The sequence below is a fragment of the Papilio machaon genome, chromosome 10 (genome assembly GCF_912999745.1).
Source record: "Papilio machaon chromosome 10, ilPapMach1.1, whole genome shotgun sequence".
NCBI lineage: Eukaryota > Metazoa > Arthropoda > Insecta > Lepidoptera > Papilionidae > Papilio > Papilio machaon.
In genome coordinates, this window is record NC_059995.1 from 6036334 (window position 1) to 6053510 (window position 17177).

A 17177-nucleotide genomic window follows, 5' to 3' on the forward strand; every position below is an offset into this window, starting at 1 on the left:
AGTGGGCCGTGCAGCCGCACATTAATTTGCATAGCAGCGGACAGGTCCACTTTCCGTATCTAGTAGGTCCTTCTCTATATTATATATTTAGAGTAAGATAAATGGTTTAAATCATAAAAACTGTCAATTCTTCTGGTGTTAAGAATGTACTAGTAAATCAGTGGTTCTCTGGAAATTCCATATTGCAAATGAAACAAAGATTCTTTGTTGCATATTTTAATGATTGCAGTATAAATATCGCCTTGGCTCCTTAACTAGGTTAACCTGTATTTAAGAAGCCAATAACTACCTTTTCTAGGATCTTACAAAATAACTAATGAGTGCCACAGAGATAGCAATTTATAGAATCATCTCACGTCCGCGACTTTGTTTGCGCGGAATTAAAAAAAAAACAATAAGTAGCCTATATGTTCTTCCATACTATGTTCTAAATCTGTGCCAAATTTCATCAAGATCTGTTCAGTCGTTCCGGAAATACCTTCAAACAAACATCCATTTATCTTAACATTCGCATTAATAATATAAGTAAGAAATAATTTTTATAATTAAAAGAAAAAAACCTGTGTAAAAACACAATTGTATCAAAATTGAAAAGGTCATTTTCAAGATGTCCTTTAAATCTAAACAGGAATCGCTCGCTTTACAATATTAGATTTTACTTGTTGTTGCTCCGTTGCCAAATCATAAATATAATTTACGTGTATTTAACTTGTATTAATATTTTATTATGTAGATTCTAAGTAAGATTTCAAATTTCTTAGGCCATTGCGTTGTTTACATGAATACGAATTAAAATAAAGGATATAGAAAATATCATCAATTTCCACAATCTACAACACCAAGTACACCATAAAAATAAATGTCTTCGAAAACTTGCGAAACTTGTAGAGTTATTTGTGAATAACCTAGAAAATAAAGCGGATAATTTACGTTCGGCTTATTTATGAACAGCGACATTGTCACTAACAAGTTGAAGATTTGTTTTTCTCAAAATATAACGTTAAAGCGTCAAAATAAATAGGATAAATTTTCATTAATTATTTTAGTCTAGATTAGTAAAAGTTGATACGTAAAAAAAACGTGAAATGTGAACTTTATTAAGTATTAAATTTATCGCCACGAAAAATATTCGTAATTTTTAATAGGGCTCAGGGAAGGGTTATTAATTGAATTCATATTTTAAATTGATCTAAAATCATATTATATGAACTCCGTAACCTTTCCCATCAAGTCAAAATCATCACAAGTATGGCCACAGCGGAAACAGCCCCAAGGCAGTGACACTTCCACCCTTTGCATTCACAATACGACCATTGTCATTCAGTTCGCACTCGCGCGGCGCAACCCTCTTTGTTTTGTCCTCGCACAGGATTACAGCAAACAATTCCTAAGTAAACACCTATGTTTATTTACTTGTGTGTAACACCACCTTTGAATTATTCTTATAAAACTTTAAACTTGAAAAGTACATAATAGGAACAAAACCATAGTATTATGTAAATAAACACTATATCCTAGTTATTCATTTAATAAGTTCATTAAAATTATTTTAAATAATGTTTATGAGTGTAAAGCTCTTCTCTCATAAGCAACCACTTTAAAGAGTTCATTAAGTCTTACACGTGACTTCGAGAGCGCGTAAAAACGTTTCACATTTGTATTTTATGTTTTATTCTCGAAGGCATAATTGTTTTATGCAATTCATAAAGACACTAACTCGAAAATAAAATTGTGTACTTACAACAAAACATGAAAAATTCTATTAAACACAAACAATAAATTATTTTTATGAATGGAAACATATTATTTTAAATCTAAAATAAAGTTTTCGTTAAACTCAATAAGTAATTCGTCACTTCACTATAGTATTCTTCATGTATTTTTTATCTACTGCATCCTTTTATTTTACCAAAGTTAACCTTAACATCAAGTTTTACCAACGTGTGCATAACTATATGCTACATTTCTAAATCCACTAAACAACGTTAATTGAATATTGGATATATAGATTAATGTTCAGAATTTGAATGTTAAGCATTGCAACCAGTCCCAAGTTAATTTACCGTGAGAGAGGCCGGCCGTGTAGCGGATTAAAAGGGATGGAAGTTGCGCACTGTCGAATTACGATAAACCTGATTAACTGCTCAAGAACTTACATTCCAACTATAAATTAACGTCTTCACGTCACCGTACAAGTTTAATTTTCTAAAGGTCAAATGAAAATATCAATTTCTTTGCTTCGATACTGCAATATAAAGATTGCGACATAACAATCTGTACTACTATCTATACTGCCATTTCCGAAACAGTCGTACAATAGAACAAAGCATTTACGGAGGAGTAAGCCGATTTGCATCGCACCAATCAGTCTTAGATGAACTTTGATTGATTTAGTTGGTGGTTTAAGATAAACTGTTAGGGCCTTACCATAAAAAAAACCTTGAACAGTGTTCCAAATATATTTTGGGTAAAACATTATTCAACCCTTTTATACCGTGACTCTAGCTCCCGTCGGGGATTTTTGACAAATCGTGGTTATTGAAACACAATTATAGGTACGTAGGATTGCGAAATGCAATCTTTCCCAATAAATAATGAAGTACTTATACCGAAAGCATTGTGGTGATACATATTTATGGTGAAACATGATAACCACGTTGACGTCACTAATACCAATCAGCGACGGTCAAAGGGTTAAAACACGTGTTTAACTAAACAGTGTCAATATCTGATATCATCATCATCTTCCTGCCCCTATCCCACTCACGTGGGGTCGGCGCACTAGGTTTTAAAAACCTTAATGTTTTGGCTTAATTTTTTACAGCCGACCGCCTGCCTGTCGCCAACCCTACTTGGGAGTGTCAATACCTAATAGCTATGCGGTATTCCTAAACGCTTTCTAGAAATTAGTACATGTGGGCTGTCAGAGCTGACGGTTAGGTTACATAATATATAGACAGTTGACTGCAGCCCAATACAGTTTTAAATTTTTTACAGCCGACCGCCTGCCTGTCGCCAACCCTACTTGGGAGTGTCAATACCTAATAGCTATGCGGTATTCCTAAACGCTTTCTAGAAATTAGTACATGTGGGCTGTCAGAGCTGACGGTTAGGTTACATAATATATAGACAGTTGACTGCAGCCCAATACAGTTTTAAATTTTTTACAGCCGACCGCCTGCCTGTCGCCAACCCTACTTGGGAGTGTCAATACCTAATAGCTATGCGGTATTCCTAAACGCTTTCTAGAAATTAGTACGTGTGGGCTGTCAGAGCTGACGGTTAGGTTACATAATATATAGACAGTTGACTGCAGCCCAATACAGTTTTATCTGAGTAAAAACACAAGTATAAAATAGTCTAGATTACTAGTTATTACAAGGGCATTCTGTTTGGCGAAAAGTTGAATGCAGATGAATAGAGTTCGAATTGATTTGGGGTAATAATTATTGTATTTTCGAATAAAGTCAAGAAATTGTACACATAATACAGTCCGTTTCATAAGCTTGTATATTCAAAATGAATGCAACAGGATACGTCACGTACAAAAGGCAGACGGAGGCAAAGTGGTTGCAGAGGAAATGAAAATTGTCTGAAGGGAGGCGAGAGGCGAGAGGCGAGACGACATTTCCGCGCCCGGCCTTTGCCAGATAGCGTTCACAACGCGCTGTTATCGCTTTCAGCTTTAACGATACTTATCTCTATATTATGAGTATTTATGATGCAAAAGCTTCTTTCCCTTTGTTTACTTTTTACTATGGTGCTATACTTTAATATATATGAAACGTTTTGATGTTATTTGTGACTGAAAAACTGTGTTAATATATTTCGATTTTTTTAATACAAAAATATTCATAGTTTAAAAAATAATACTGTCAATGTGTGTAATATGTTGTTTACAAATATAAAAAAAATTAAACACTTTAAATTGCAAATCACAAAAAAAGACAAAGAAAACGTATACAAAAGAAAAAATTAATCGTAAGATTAATTTCGTGCTATATTTCCGTGTGCCAAAAGCTTTCGTTCCCTGAAAGAGAGATTACAGATTTATGGAGATGTAATGAGTTAGCCTGCGTGCTAATGAGGATCATCCTCTTTTGTCGTCGCCGGATGAATTTTAAATTGCACGCCGCCTACCAAAAAGCGCAGTACTTATAGATGTGTATACAACATTCTGATTAGCTTTTGAATGGCTTCGCAAAGTTACTAATCAATGGACTAAAGAGACAGTTTATCTCTCATAAATTTTCATTTTAGGATTTTGATTTTACTTGTGTTTTCCATTTTCATTTGTTTGCATGTAGAACTTCGGATGTGTTTGGAGATATAAAATGTTACATTTTTAATAACACGATTAAAAATTAGTTTTGATATATAAGACAAACGATTTTCCATTTTCTTTAATTGATTTTGTATTTTTATAATATAATATCTTCACTTATGCAATTAGGACTGAAATTAAAATAACTTTGTTTAAATACGAGTATATATCATGCGGACAATGTCTATTAAAAACATAAAAAGCGATAATACTATCTTATAGTTGTTGGACTTGAGAACACAGAACGAAGCCGTGCCTCGAGTTCGAGCTCTGGTATTGACTGACCTTTCATTAGTTTTTCAATAGCAGCTTACGAACAGCCAGTGATAATGGAAAACGGATTAAACTAGACATTCTAGTATTATCTATTACTTTCTACAACAACACTATGAAGATCGGGGAATGCAGATATTTCAAAAAGAAAAATAATGCTGCGTTGAAATTCTTTTACCAAATTATAATTAAATAAATTCATTCATTCATCAAGGGTTGTCTTTAGTAGAGATTAAATGACTCTGAGTACTTGAGTAATTTTTTATTATTAATTTTTGTTTGTATTTTCTGAATGAAAACATATTTTCAACAACCTATCCTTGACTATTACACACTAAGCTAGTTAATAGCTTGCATCTCGTGTCGGATCTCCTCCGTCGGCAAACTTGCCACTTTTATTCCGTCCACTTCAGCGATAAAAGCTTCTTTGTGTAGGATAATGGGGTAACCCTTTCCTCTGCGGAGTGTACACACGCAGCCAAACGAACTGACGTGACATGTCGTCGGTCGGGGTTAATGTAAGCGTGGGCGAAACTGTGACGTCACACGAAAAATACATTTACTATCGACGAACAAAAGTATATCAATATAGAATTATTATTTTGATGTTAACTTATAGCTTAAAATGCGATACGTATGAAATGCCAGTAGAAAATTTTGTATGCAACTTCACAAAACTCTATTACATTATTTTGTTAACATCTGCCTTTGTTTTGTTTAAAAAATAATATCTTAAAAATAAATAATAAACTTAAGTTTTGAAACAACTTTTACGATTGCTTACCGTTTCGTTATACTAAGTGCGTTAGTAGTTACCTAAGTCAAAAAAATACAATAGCTTATAAGACCGCAACAGAATTTTTAACTCGGAATGTACATACATTAAAAGTTTCATAACAAGTTTCTAAGCGGCAACTGCGGAGTCCACAGGTGCTCGACGACGCAAGAGGGCGAAATGAGCGAGTGAAACTTTTATATAGGTTTTTTTATATTTTGTTAAGGTTCATCAGTTGTTATTCAATGTAAATTATAAAATATTTTTATTTTCATTTAAATTTACCGGTAAAACTTACACTATTCAAAAATAACTTAGAGTCTGAGAGCTAACAGTGAGTGGTAGAGTTGGTAGTGGTTGTTCTTAACGATTTTTTGCCGACCACATTAGTCATGGAAAACCGTAAGCTCTGCCTACCTTTCTAAATCACAGCAGTGAGCTGTGTTGCTGGTCTTCAATAACAGGGCGTTAAAAAACTCTTGTTTTACTCCGAACGTACACTCGACATCATTGGAAACGGAACCTAATCAAGGCGGCAGTAAATCCTGATACTGTCTCTCAAGTCCGTATTGATTGATTGCCTAAAGAGCGTAATGGTTGCTTCTGTGAGAAATAGGTTACGAGATCATTGCGCAGGTAAGTTTAATGGGTTAATATATTACAGAAACTGATAATAGACTAGAAATTATTCGCATGTACTTATAAAATAACGTGGGAAATAAAACAATTAGCGACTCTCATGCAACTAAAAACAATGAATGTTTTTGCAGAATGTCAGTGTCACTACAAAATCATTAATGTCAGAATACTGTCACCTTGCATATTATTTGTTTCCCTTTGTTGAAAAATAATACACGTTTGTTCCTGCTAAGTGTAAACACGTGACCTCTCAAAATAATCAAAGGGGAAACATTTCATCGCAAGGGGTTATTTAAGGTAAAAATTTCTATTGTTTTTATATGAAAACAAAAAAAAGAAAAATTATCATGATTTAATATTTTTCTTTACCAAAGTAAGTTCATCGAACTAGTAATTGCGCAAGTTCTAAATAAAATAACTATATTTGACTTAGTTTTACGATTTATACCAATAAATAACTGAAATATGAAAATAGTTCAATTGCCGCCATGTCTCCTCTGTTTACTTTACTGTTTGCTTTGGTTCGAAATGAAATATCTAATAATAAATATCTATCTAGTCTGTCTATCACAACACTGTTAATAATAAGAGTATATTTAATAACGTTATCAATACTAACATACTTGTTAATATTCTTCGACCTATATAATAATCGTGACAGATAATCAAAGCGCTTGTATAAATAAGAACGTGTGCTTACGATAGCGTCTCATTAATTAGTACGACGTAGCTGGAATATAAACAAAGGACGATTGAGATATGACACGACACGACACACTACGACACACTACACAATGGAATCTAGAACGATATAACAGGCTAGTGATGCCAATTAAAATTAACACGGAGTTATAGTCAACAAGACGTGAGCTCATACTAAGAAATCGGTTATTTTCCGAGACATGTGCTTAGTTCTAACAACTTCACGGAGGGTTTCGTCTACGATATTGTGTTTTTGTATCTGAATTTGAAAAACATAGTGTTATTAGGTTTATATTCTTCATAGTCATTTCAGTTCATTAAGTTTTCAAATTATTTACAAGTTTTATACTATTATTAAACCATTCTTTATGCATTTATGAAATGCGCTCTAAATTTTTATTGTAAATCTGATGAACAATTTGGCTAAAAGCAGTTCCGTGTTGGCGTACGAATTGCGACGCAGATGTCACATTAATCAACGAAATCACCTAACAAAAATGAAGAGTTGTTTATAAAAAGTACGCTACGTGACTCTGTTACAAACATTTTATAAATACACTACCACCTATTCACGTTAAATTAAATTATAAAAATACATTAAAATTAACATAGAAAAATATCAAAATATACTTTTCACAGAATTAAAATAAATTACGACACTACTACGTAGTATAAACGTAAATGTAAGTTAGATTAAGAAATATGAAACAAAAATGGTGCAAGCCAGCGCCGGCACTGCGGGCCAAATAACTGACCGGAACGTGTCTAAATTAATGTGCGGTTGCGTGGTTCGCATCCGTTTCCGAAGCGCCGCATTCACGAATTCAGTCGGCTTGTTATAAGAACGATAGACCCACCATTTTCCATGTTAATGCATTCATTACAACAACACGCATAATTACAACAATGGCAGAAGACCTAATTTTAATCCTCTTCTTCTTTTCCACCCTTTTGGTACAGGGAAAGATGGGAAGGAAAAGTGAACGCATAGCTAGGGGAAATATCCTGTTTTTGTAAGTCTCCTTCTGTTTTGATTGAAGGTAGGCACCGCACCTGCATATTCATATGGGCGGAATTCACTTCGCTATTTCGGCGAATTCTGGCGACCAATTGCTCGTTTATAACCTTATACTACAAAAAAAGAAACAATGTTAAATTTTGTTACGTAGACTACAACACCTATTAATGGTCAGCACCCTGATTGTGGCAGTTAATGATAGTTATAAATTGGAAGTAAAACATATTGAATTGTTTCCCTATAAAAAAAATAACGTTCCCATAAGCTAAAAAAAGCTACATAAGCTTGCCGCGAAAAATATATTCAATTGTGTTTTAAAAATGAACTTTCTCAACGTATTTTTAACGTTAGGTTAAGTAACTTAGAACATAAAAGCTCGCAGGTGGATGGGAAATACAAAAAAGTAGGTAAAGTTTACCTCGGAAAGTTGCAAACATCGTATAACTTAGACGCATAAGATGTTACTTATTAAGTGAGCTTTAGGAGATCACATAAATATATTTGGTAAATGGAGGAAAGAAAACCTTTTCTTAAACTTATTGGTTAATTTATGTCACTGTTAGAGTACCAAATAGCTATTCCTTTTTTTTTACTTAGAAATCCCGTTATATTTTGAATACTTAAATTCACTTTTAAATTATTTAACCGTCTCATACAATTTATTAAAATTTGTATCAGACTTGTTTTATTTTACGTGCGAAAGGCGCTGTACAAATCTAATACAAATGTTGTCGATGACGCTACGAACACTCTCGCAAATTTTCGAGAGCTTAGAAAATAGGCGTCGTAATAAAATTGACAATCAACTACTAATTTAGTCTTCTTTCCCTTCCCACCCTTTCTTACAAGGAAAGGATGGGAAGAGTAGTGGATTTGATGGAGGAGGAGATGCATAGGTAGGGGAAATATTCTCTTTTTGTGCGTCTCTTCCTCCATCGATTAAAGGTAGGCAACGCATCTACAATTGCGGATGTCTATGGGCAGCGGTCGCTTCGCCATTTCGGCGAGTTCAGGTAGCCGCTTGCTCGTTAGTCACCTTGTAATGTAAGAAAAAAATACTAGTACATAAAAAGTCGCCGTTTAAATACAATGATATACAAACTTAAAAGTGTGTATTTAGGGAAGCTAAGATCGAGTGCTTGTTCCTGCTGGCGACCATTGCGAGGATTTCTAAAGCGCCCTCGTACACTTGCCGTGTTCCGACTGCGCTTTGTTTGTTCTATTGTCATAGCAACACGTGTCACGGCACTTCTGTGCCGTCTATAGCTAAACTCACACTCGCGCAGAGGTGAAGCGTTGCCAAATATTTGTCTCCTATCGTCGCATGTCACCTAAACCATAATTATAATTGATATTATTTTACTACTATATAGAAAAGGAAGAAAGTTTTTATGAACCATACATATCTAAATGACGTATGAGCGAATTAGCGAGTGGACATAGACTTAGACTTAGACTTATGCTTAGACTTATAACTTAACACGTAGACATAGGTAGGGAAGTAGATCATTACTGTTTAATTGCGGGTTTTTAGGATTGAAAGCCAATGTAAAAAATGTTAAATATTATTATACTTAACTTCCATAAATTAAATGAGACGGAGGCATTTAACTGTGAAGCTGGCTTCCATACAATTTCAAGCGGAGAGTAAGTTGTGGGACGAGGCTTTCGTAAACGTTTCCGATTCTCAGAGTGGATAATGACGTCACGCATTATGTCTCATTGTTCTTGCGACTGGTTTTAACGTCCGTAAAATTTGATGCAGAATTAAAGTTGATATTTTGTCTGCAATTTAAAGCAGTTGGTATCATTTCTGTTCGTTGCTTACCTTATCTATATAATATGTCGAAACAAATTATCCTTCAAAAGAGTATAAAAACGGTTCACCGAAAAAAATACCCGCGACGACTGTTTCGAAATATATTTAACTTATTTACAACTCTTGTAAAAGTAAAATTTTAATATATAGAATACATAAGCAAGATTTCTCAAACTGTACAAAAGTTTTCAGAACTGTCTATTTAAACTTATCCTTTGTGACGCCAGAACGTGGCGTCATATTTTGCCGCTCAAAGTGAGCGCAGCGTCGCTGCTGAGTTTGACGTTAGTTACACTTGTAAGTTTTGCCTCGAATCAAACAAATGAATTTTACACTCCAAAGAATTAGGTTGCTTAGGACAGTTGGACAGTTCGGTCTTTTTTGTATGTGGGATTTACAAATTAATAATTTATATTTCATCAACTATTCGACTGACTACTCGACGACAGCACGATTCTGATTTGATGATGATAGATTTGCAAGATGATAGATGATAGCTGTCAAGAATACTTACAGATTTGCATTTATTTATTTATTCTTCTCGACCACTCTTTGCTTGGAATACTTCATATTGGGTTTATATTCCTGTTATTTTTATATACGCATATGTCGTTCATTAAAATAAGACAATATCAAGAAAAAGAAAATTTTTCTTGTTTCACAGGAATTGTATATTGAATGGCCATAAAAAGATTCTCAAAGACTTACCCATCTTACTAATGTTATAAATGCGACAATTTAGATGAATCGATGAACGAATGGAGTGATGGATGTTTGTTAACAGGTACCTCCGGGAGAACACTAAGTCTACTTCTGAAGTTTTTTTTAATTCCACGCGGACGAAATCGTGGGCGACAGTTAGTCCATCATAAGTCTGATATTACTGGAAAGATTTTGAAATAAAATTTTACGATGTAAATTAATTTTTCGTTTCTACAATTGTTTTTTTTATTTATTTCTTTTGTCCAATTTCATTTCAGACAGGCTTATTATGTTCATTGAGAATAACACAACAATACTCCACGTACAGTTGGGATAATGTAAAATCATTGTTACATCCTTGTATATCTTTTAAATAAAGAGAAATGAGACAACAAAACTTACAGAAGTACGTGACTGTCAACTGTCTGCTCTAATTGCCACTCGAATAATAACAGTACACGCAGTCTCGTCACTGAATTTCAACAACACTCTGCATCGAATCTCGCGAATATTTTTGCCATGCAAAATTAAAAAACAGTGTAGACGATTCCATCCCGTGGATTTTGCAATGAGCTGATTTTGGAAATAGCTTTGGGAAAGTAATTTTTTTACATGAGTAGGTAGCAAACGGTGGCCAATTGTATTCGCCAAAATAGCGAAGCGACTGCTGTCCTCGTCTCCGCGTCTTCTCCTCCGTCAATTCCTCTTCCGAGCTTTCCTTATAAGAAAAGAGTGACCGGCTAATTCATGCAACTGATGTCATGTATTGTCGATAAAGGACAATTCGCAAGTGTTAGAGAACGAACGAAACGAATGGTTTTGAATTCACACGTACACTGTAGCTTCAACTCACATTTGCGCCAGCGCAACGGCTGCAACAAAGCAGCGCATCGCGTCATACGAGTACAACTAACAGGCGTCTCGCGTTTTGATGCAACTGCATTATTGTGATGACTATTTCGGACTTATCTTGTATGTATTGGTAATACGGTATAATACAATTTTTCATACCACAAAGTGCCTTAGTTATGGATAATAGAAAATAGAGTTTTAAGTAGGTACATATGTACATAACGTCGGAAAAGTTTCCTTCAAACTTTTTGATAGCAAAATTGGAAATAAAATTAACAATACTGTTTGAAAATCTCTCAAAGGACTTTTTCTGTTTTATAAACGTAGGTATTGCGAAAAAAAAATACTATAAATTTTCTTATGTAGAATTTAGCGACAAAAGGGTTACCCCATAACTCTTCGTCTTACACAAAGAAGCTTTTAGCGTTGAAACGAATGGCGGGAATGTGGTAAAAGAGACGGAAGGATCGAAATCCAACACAAGACCAGCGACGCTTTAAAAAATCTCAATAGAAATATTTTCAAAGACATATTCTACAAAAAACATAATAAATTAAATAATGATTTAAAATTTTAAATGGATGGATGGATGAATGTTTGTTTGTTTGAAGGTATCTCCAGAACGGCTCAACGAATCTTGATGAAATTTGGCACAGATGTAGAACATAGCCTTTAAGAACATATAGGCTACTTATTACGTTTTCTTTTAATTTCGCGCGGACGGAGTCGCAGGCGACAGCTAGTAGTTTATATTTATAATTATTAACCACTACTGATAACATTTATTCAAATTCAATAAATGTATTTTTTTCTCTTTGAGTTCTTACCCAATGTGCATAAATTTCCACTTCAAAGAGTTTTTCTGCAAAAGCATAAAGTTATCCATTGTGCTCCACTCGGTCATAGTTAATTAACCACATATTAGCTGGTACAAACAGAACATGAAATGAAAAATTGCATCGTTCCATATAAAAATTAATCATACAAGTTATGATAGTATCTTTGAAATTATAAAATTTTAGAAATATTCAGCGACTTCGTCCGCGCGGAATTAATAAAAATGTAGTAATAAATATAGCCTATATCACCCGGGGATAGTATAGCTTCCCAACAGTGAAAGAATTTTTCAAATCGGTTTAGCAATAGTAGTATAAACATAATTCAATCTGATCTATTGTAAATTTTCGCTCTTTTTTTATTGCGTCGGATTATTTTAAGATCAATTTCACGTTTTATTTTTATCTTAAATCCAATTCAGTTACCAGTCTCTTTATTATAATACCTAAATCTTTTTAGCACTGCAAAATGTACAACATTTTGAAAAAAAAATGCATTTAAAAGTAAGTTTTAAAAAATGTTGAAATTAGTACGAAATTGAATTAATTAACATTAAAAAAATACTAAAATTAATTAAATCATAACAGTATATATTTTCAGAAGCCTTCTCATATTTTAATGAGCACATTTTGAATAACATCGTAATGGTGTACTTTAGATGCCAGTTGTTCAGTTTTCATGTGCGTTTACAAGGACATGTTTTATTTAATGTTAAAATTAGATGTGACTATATTTTATTATGAAAATAAGCTTAGTTAAGATAAAAAAAAAACGGCTGAAACATACTTTTTATTATGCCGGGCTTTTTCAGTTTGCATATTATTATATTCTCCTTTTATCCTCTTTAGGTTTGTAACTAAAAAAAATATGTTTTTTCGCAATATATGAACTAATCTTAATTTTATAACAATTAGTTTTAAAATTTAATTACATTAATATAAGGAATACATAAACTTCCGTTTTATAAGTAATAATAAACTAAAGAGAAATCAAATTTAATAAATTCAAATCCTATTGGAATTCACATAGGATAGATGAAATGTGGTTTTAGCTGTTTACTTTGTTACTGAGTTATTATAATTTCTAGAGTTATTTGTGTAAATCAAATATCTAAAAAAGAAATACACACGTATTTCAGTAAGATAACTAAACTATAATTTGTACATCTAGTCAGAAAGAATGGCTGTGGTTTACCTCAAATTTTTTTTCAATTTTTAAACAGTAAGTTTAAAAGTTTTGTAGTTTATCGTTGTTCTTGACTTCACAAGCGCCAAAGGACTGCTCCGCATCGCTTCCACTTAAAACTTTTGAAGTGGATTTATTATTAAGTTTCTCTTTTTTACAGCATAAAACATGCCATTTTACAGTAAGCAGAAGATATTAAAATTTAAATTAAAAATAATATGTTCTAATAATTTTAAACTAATTTACATAAATTCTTTTTTTTATTGTTTTTTCAAGTTGCTTAAACGCCTACTTTAACTTTCTCGGCATTTTACAAAACAGTCTTGATTTTAATTCTATTCTCTCATAGTACCGGAGTATTTTGCTAGTGTATACGTTATTACGAGTAAGATAATAGCGTTCACCGAGCTATAGGCATTATAATAGTGGAGTTGAGGTGATGTCGCATCGTCCGCAGCAACAGTACAATGCGAGCTGCGGCTTGCGGTCTCACTACCTCACTAGACGCACGTATAGTGCGAATGTCATGTGAATTTGCATCAATTGTTTTGAAACAACTAAAAACAAAGGTTAACTTATAAATATGAATTTATAGGAAGGAAAAGGCGACACCGCACACGTGTTAAATATATCTCGTGAACGTTAAATTTTGCTGTCAATAAAAATTATTGTTAAATTACAAAGCCAAGCATATTTGAAAACCCCACTAACTTCGGTCTGTACACAACCTAGCCTAGCCTATACAAGGCTCTACTTCATAGGTTGTGCTGGGGAGTGCATTTTCTTGTGATATTATTTTATTACAGTCATACAAAGAAAACTGCATACGAAGATACGACAATGGAACTTTAAATCCCTGGATAGAGGACTTAATCATTGTTTATTGACGCTATGATTTAAATTTACTAATTACCACACTCAGACTACAAACCACCACAAAGAGAGCCCATAAGTGTAGATTAAGTATCAGAAATAACATAAAAAAATGCATTAAGCGACTGCTTATGTATCATAAATGACTCTGATTTTGGCAATAAGTGACCTGTTTCTACTGAAATATTTAAAAAACCAGCGTAAACTTGAGTAATTTCTGACCCACATCAAGCTTGTTAGTTCCAATCTAGTTCTTTACCTGAGTACATTAAGCTTAGAGAACTTTCCCAGTGCGGGAACTTAATGAGCTTGCGAATGGGTTTATGTAATTTAATAGTACATATTAAAATATGGAATTAATTTTAATTTTACTTTACATTTGTTCTTAGTACTACTTTAGCGTTACCTTTAAAATCAACCCGAATTTACTAATAAAGACAAGGTCGAAAGATACGAACAAAAACATGAAGTTATCTCTGGTTTTTTTTTTCAAAAACATAAAAAAGAATGAGCAAGATGCCAATACGTTTTTATACAAGAATTTCTAAAATGGAAGTTCTGCGTCAACTTGAACCTCTATTTAATGCAACTTATTTTCAAATAAAAATATGAAAGATATACGACTTAAAGTAAAGTTTACCACAATATTTAATTATTCACATAGCTGTAGAAGTATCTAAAAAAAATACGGAAAAGCGTAACGATTATCAGTTAACAATTCTTATGAAGGAAATTATTTTTACATAAATAACTGGGTCATTCCATTGACGTTCTATTTTGAAACGTGGCTTTAGCTGAGTTTATCTGATTGAAATCATTCAGTCAATTAAGCTGCGGTCGTGCTCGATTACTACAAAGGAAAGAGTCCTTTGACCGCGTGCATGGCTGCCTCAATATAGCGTAAACCGTTTTACTACGTTTCATGAATATAATGAACTCGGCGACGTAACTTCTTTACAATAATACAAATAATATGGAAATAATCTCTTATTGTTAAACTTTCAAATATAATTATAAAACACTATAAATACAGGTTGAAAAATAAAAATTACAAATATTTTGTAATAAATGTTTCAGTAATATTTTAAATTTCATTCAAAATTGTATTGTAAACTAAATGGTGAATGAATTGTGATGAACTTTTATATATATTTTAAAAATCTCTAGCAAAAATTTTCTTAAAGAATCCATGCATTTATAAAATATCGTTAATATAATTTAATTAAAGTATATTTCCACAACTTTATTTTATAACAAACGTGAAAGGTTTACTAGCATTGATGTATGATTGAATTCTTTTTCGCGTGCACTTTGGCAATAAGAGAACACTGTAAATCGAAATTCTTGTAAAACAAAATAGTATGTAAGATTATAAATAAATAATAAATAGTAAATAACAAAGTTTTACTATCTTACTTAGTATAAAGTAGTAATTTAATCTGAGTCTATGTGCAAAAGCAATCTATCAAATGTTGGTAATTATTTGTAAAAATAACAAAATCATTTTGCAATTAAATTGCAAATATAATTCTCCAAGGTAATATAATGATCGAAGTTCGTCTAAGTATGTTGTTATAATGAGTGAAAATTACTCGAGCGAAGGGTAAAGTAGCGAAAGATTTAGGCTAAGTATGCTTGACGCTCGGCCTCTTCAAATCGTAACTCGGCGTAACTCTCTTCGTAGTTCACTTAGCATTACCTTTTTAACAATAAATATGGTATTTAAAAAATATATATTAAACCCATCTGACTATACCCCTTATAATCCGGAGAAGAATACAAATCAAATGAAACATTATTCATCAAAGCTGTCAAGTAATTTAAAACTCGTTGAGATCTCACTCACTATATTGATGTGTAAAAAAACCTACAAAATAAATTCTCGGCTTTTGGAAATTCGAAACAAAGGACATACTCAAAAATACGAACCATCTCAAAATAACTTTTAAAATAGGATAATACTCTCATTCTTTTATTTCAAACAGTTATATTAAAATCAGGAATTCTTTGAACTCCATGTGAGTAATGCAGTAAAGCATTGTATGAATAGCGTATTGCCTAGCAACCGACAGGGATAATTGCCTCTTGCCTGTACAGTCAGCGACAGACGTAGCTTATACTGTAGACGACTAACGCAGGGATTTCAAATTATACGTACCAAAGTAAAATACAAATTTTTTTGTAATTACGTATTTTTATAAACGAGTCTAAGATTATATAAGTGCTTAGTGTAAAGTTTTGTTTTGTAATTAAAAATGAAAATTACGAGTATAGTAGGTTCTAAAGTTTGGTGAATTTTGTATAACATACATAAAATAAACATAACATAAACATAAATCATTAACGTGTTGTCAACTCGTAGAATAAGAAATAAAAGTATCCAATAAATACCTCTAGTCTGTTGATAGCTTTAGAAAATTGGCCTTTATATAGATCAGTTTTAATAAATATATTAATTTTATTTTATTTTAATATTTTTGTATCATTAGTTTGTCGGTGATTGTACGTGAACAACGTTGCAATTATCGTTTCGGATTTCAAGTGCACTTGTACTTCGCTCCCGGTTTGTTTTTACAATTCATCAACAGAACTGTAATGAATAAAATAATAAAATGAAACTATATATCCTTCAAGTGGAATGGCATACTCAATTTAACTGGGTTTTATATTCTTATAATTAACGTTTTAAAAGAAATTAGTGGTAGTTTTGTTATCAAAGTCTTTAAACAGTTCTTCTTCTTCTCAGCCACGTAACGCCCACAGCTGGGCATAGGCCTCCTCCAAAGATCGCCACGTTGATCGGTCCTGTGCAACCCGCATCCAGGATACTCTCGCAACCTTAACCAGGACATCAGTCCATCTTGTGGAAGACCTGCCCACGTTGCGTCGAACTGTCCGTGGCCGCCATCCAGTACTTTGCGGTCCCATCGGCCGTCCGTTCTGCGGGCAAACACAGAACAATTTAAACAGTTATAATTGATAATTAAATAGATGGTATTTATATTACTAATGTTTCATAAGAATCTGATGGTTGTTTCTATTTCATCCTACTTAAAAAAATCTTCTCGATGTTTCGAATAAAAAGTCATTCAATTAAATAGTCAGTTTACAATATCATTTTTACGAAGGTTTGTGAGAAAAATAAGAAAAAAATCGGAGCCAAAATAGATCAAAGTAA